The sequence below is a fragment of the Ostrea edulis genome, chromosome 7, assembly GCF_947568905.1.
Source record: "Ostrea edulis chromosome 7, xbOstEdul1.1, whole genome shotgun sequence".
Classification (NCBI taxonomy): Eukaryota; Metazoa; Mollusca; class Bivalvia; order Ostreida; family Ostreidae; genus Ostrea; species Ostrea edulis.
Genome location: NC_079170.1, coordinates 6,899,345 through 6,904,670, shown reverse-complemented (window position 1 = coordinate 6,904,670; position 5,326 = coordinate 6,899,345).

The window sequence follows — 5,326 nt, the reverse complement described above, 5'->3', positions numbered from 1 at the left end:
ATTAGTTATCGCCAAAATTGAGAATGTAAATGAGGCTGAGATGATTGAGTCACAGATATTGCCATCTGGTAAATTTCACGTCCCCCAGGAGCCAAGTCCCTACATGTAATCCCTGTTTAGAGCGATGCAATGTACAATAACCCCCTGTACACATTATGTACTCGAGGGTGGGTGAGTCGTTCTTGCAGCCAGCAACACAAACTGTGTACTCCTTCCATGGAAGTGTCAACTCAAAGCATGAAAATAATTAAAATGTTGACAATAAATGAACTTTTCTGAATACATGATCACTTACATGAAGAAAATGACAAAACAAAGATGATGTTGACTATAGTGTTAGTTTATATGACAAATAAAACCTCAGACTCATTTTTAAATAGTTGCCTTTAAACATTTAAAGTGTGTAACAAGAAGATTTGATCTAGTTCTTCAAGATATTAAAAATATTTGTTGTTGTTTTTTTAAATTATTGCTAGTAGTTAACATGGTTATTAAGGATAATATATATAATATATGTTAGTAAGTTTCAACAATTAATGTTTGAAATCTAAGAACTTTTTTTGATGAAAGTGTTTTATTTTATTCAGTCATGAAATTTGAGCTAACCGTTTTCATATCCATTGGGCCAAAGGGGCAGTAAAAGTTCTCAGATGATTCTAAAAAAATAAGTTGATAGCCGGCCAAGTGACCAGGAGGTAAACATCATGTAAAATAATGTAGCGCTGCACCTCGTAATGGTTCTCGAGAAACTTCTGTGATCGGACGCACAATGCTGTCCACTCTTCTGATAATAGACCAGACAGCTCCATTCAATGTCTGTGTGCAGGGTAGCTGCTACGATCCCCACCATTAGCTTAGTGGACAACATCCTAGATAAAATATCGACAACACGATTCGAATAAAACACATCAACATCTCAGTTCAAAAACAAAAACAAGCAAGTCATAATGTAGACTGAGGATCAGGAGCCCGAGACAAAAAAGTAGACATCCCGAGCAGCATTCTAATTGTTCAGACAAAAAAGTAGACATCCCGAGCATCATTCTAATTGTTCAGATACAAATCATTAGTTTTTCAATTATTTTTTTTAATAGTAATCTATTTTTGATTTTTACACAAAATGATGCATTTTTAATGGACTGCGCTATATGGCACAGAGAAATCCCACGCAGGTATAAATAGCGCATCCCCCTACCCTGGGGTCATGATGTATTGTAAACAAACTTCATTGTGAATCTACAAGACTTGAGTACACATGATAAATTTTTGATTCTGTGCCCCACAACAAAATTCTACAGGTGGAAATAGTGCATCCTCCCTACCCTGGGCTCAAGGGTGGTGATGTAAACAAACGATGACTCTACAAGGGTGGTGATGTAAACAAACTATGACTCTACAAGGGTGGTGATGTAAACAAACTATGACTCTACAAGGGTGGTGATGTAAACAAACTACGACTCAACAAGGGTGGTGATGTAAACAAACTACGACTCTACAAGGGTGGTGAATTATTGTAAACAAACTACGACTCTACAAGGGTGGTGATGTAAACAAACTATGACTCTACAAGGGTGGTGATGTAAACAAACTATGACTCTACAAGGGTGGTGATGTAAACAAAATATGACTTTGCAAGGGTGGTGATGTAAACAAACTATGACTCTACAAGGGTGGTGACATAAACAAACTATGACTCTACAAGGGTGGTGATGTAAACAAACTATGACTCTACAAGGGTGGTGATGTAAACAAACTATGACTCTACAAGGGTGGTGTTGTAAACAAACTATGACTCTACAAACCATAAAGATGCTAGAACACATAATTTTGAAGAATTGCATTCATTTGGTCCTTGAAAAGATTTTCATTAAAAATGTCAAGATTAATCATACGTAAAAATTAGAACTCTTTTTTACCCCATCCTAACCCCAGGGGTCATCTCAACATGAAATAACTGTAATCTACACGATCATCTGAGTTACAGTGTTATGACCCCATCTTGAACCCAAGAGTTGTGTTGTGCACAAATTTAATGTACAAGATAATGCTTGCATATATCTATTTATAAAATTATAAATTTGTGGTTTCTAAATAGAAAATTTATCTTAGAGGAAAACAGTTTCCTCTGTGACCTCACCCTGACCTCTATGGAGCGCCAAATTAACAAAAATCAAATAATTGAAGATACCTTCAATTATTTGAAGATATCAATAATTCAATTATTACTCTCTTTAATTGAATTAATGCGCGCATTAAATCAATTATTGCTCTCATCAAATGAATTAATGCACGCTTCAATTCAATTATTGCTCTCATCAATTGAATTAATGCGCGCATCAATTCAATTAATGAAAGCAATAATAGATTTGATGCATGCATTAATTCATTTGACGAGAGCAATAATTGAATTGAAGCGTGCATTAATTCATTTGAAGAATTAATGCTATCATCAATTCAATTAATGCGCGCAATAATTCAGAACTGAAGATATCATTTGTTGTGCACATCAAATGAATTGATGATATCTTCAAATAATTGAAGATATCTTCAATTATTTGAGTTGATGTTAATTTGGCGCTCAATAGACCTCAGGAGTTATGGTATGAACAAACTGGAATCTACACTAGTCTACATGAGGATATGTCATTACAACTTATATATGTCATGTGTGGATTTTGAATGTATTTTGAAAGAATTCTTTTGAAATACATTCCTACATAAACCTTTAGACTCCTATACTACAATACATTCCTACATAAACCTTTAGACTCCTATACTACAATACATTCCTACATAAACCTTTAGACTCCTATACTACAATACATTCCTACATAAACCTTTAGACTCCTATACTACAATACATTCCTACATAAACTTTTAGACTCCTATACTACAATACATTCCTACATAAACTTTTAGACTCCTATACTACAATACATTCCTACATAAACCTTTAGACTCCTATACTACAATACATTCCTACATAAACCTTTAGACTCCTATACTACAATACATTCCTACATAAACCTTTAGACTCCTATACTACAATACATTCCTACATAAACCTTTAGACTCCTATACTACAATACATTCCTACATAAACCTTTAGACTCCTATACTACAATACATTCCTACATAAACCTTTAGACTCCTATACTCCCCCACACTAATGGGTGATGATCACATTGGTGTACATAAATTTAAATTTCCTATACTCCTTTAATAGTCCTTACTACTAGAACACACAGGCCAAAATACCAAACAACATCTTGAACCTTAACATTAAATGACATATTATTATACCCCAGTGGTTCTTGAGAAAAAGATTTTCAATATTATGAATTCTATTTAAAACTTCGAATCCCTTTTAATATTCCATCATTCTCTCTAACACTGTTAGTAACAGACAGGCGTCGGTGGCAGATTTAGAGAGGGGCGCAGTTGGCGCCCCCCCCCCCTAAAATTTTCAAATTTAAGGTAAATCGCGGTATCTTGTTTCGAAAAATGTACTAAACGATAAAAGAAGCAATAATTTCTTCCACTCCCGGAGAAATAAATGACAAAATCCTTTGATTTCTTGAATTACTTTATTGGGAGAACCTAATTTTTTCCAAAAAAACCCTTAAAATTTGGTAATCTGCAAAATCCAGGAGCTTCCTGGACCCACTGCCTCATAAAGTGGCGCCCCCCGTAACCACAATTCCTGGATCCGCCCCTGGCCGTGACCTAAACATGCAGTGGGTTACATGTACCCCCCCCCCCCCCCCCCCCCCACTACACACAGTTGGTTGAGTATTTTTTTAAGAAAGTAATTTTTCTCCTTTCGTGGTCATTATCCCCTTTCTGGGTGGAAAAAAGTACACACATAGGTCCCACCCCTCCCTTTCAATATTGCTTGGATCCGCCACTGGTGTAAACGCACTCAAAGTCACGTCAGGCGAAGTAAACGTTGACAATCCTATAGATCTACATTTGTTTTATGCAACTCGTATATATAGATAATTAACAAGACGATATATTCAGTAATACCCAATAGCACTGTACCCGACAGTCATTTTTACTAAGTACCTGCAAACATCCCCAAAATGAACTGTTCTTCACGGCATCCATTTCCGGTCTTCTGCTTCATAAAGAAAGACAACTCTGGTAGATTTTTCGTAGCATGAAACGAACATGGAAAGAGTTGTATTTCTTGAAAACAAAATCATTGGCGGATCCAGAAAATTCTCTCAAAAAGGGAAGGTGAATCAAAGACCGCAAAATAGCAATTCCTAAAATTTTTTGGTTATATGCTTGTATTTACATAGATGTAAATGAACTGTTAGTAATTAGTTTATTGCCATTATATATCTCATATTGTGTAACATGATTGTATGCAAACATGCTTGGTGAATCAAATGATAGATATTGTTAAAATAAAACGCAACCACTAGGCCTAGATCCGCCACTGTAAGTTATGTAGTGCTCAGCTAAAAAAAAATAATTTATTATCATTACAAAATATCAGCGTATATCTATCATCTTGTCACTCCGCACATTTATTAAGTTGTCAGAATATTTGTAGTGTGAGGGTTTCATATCTATAGTAACTGTATTTTTATCATTAGTATTCTATTAGAGTTACTTCCCTTTAATTAGACCCGACCGGTTTCTTATGCGGTGCCGGGATTGTAACACAGGGGCGGATCCAGGAATTGCGGTTACGGGGAGCGCCAGTTTATGAGGCAGGTGGTCAGAGGCTTCAAGGCGGCCCCCAGACCGCCTGCCTTTAGAGGTAGATTGCAGTGGCGGATCTAGAGGGGGTTACGGGGGTTGCAACCCCCCTTTGGATTCGCTGAGAGAGAGAGAGAGAGAGAGAGAGAGAGAGAGAGAGAGAGAGAGAGAGAGAGAGAGAGAGAGAGAGTTATTAAAAACCTAGGCGATGCAAATTGTTTATACAATTGTGCGTCAACATTTCTATGAAGTGATGATAATTCATATTATCTTTTATATAGTTTGTATCTGTAATATTACATTTTTATTTTTAAAAAAAATGAATTACTGCGCTTATGGAAGTAAATCGGAATGCATTTTGAAACAGGATTCGTTTTAAATTCAAGAGTGACAGATCTACGTCTGATAATCACACAATAACATTAATCCAAATTTCAATTTAGAAATACAAATTGATAGCATTCCTGTTAAGTTGTTATAACAACTCTCATTTCAGTGGCGGATTTAAGGATGGGGAGGGGCGCAGTTAAGGTAAATCGTGGTATCTTGTTTATACAAATGTACTAAACGATAAAAGAAGCAATAATTTCTTCCTCTCCCGGAGAGATGAATG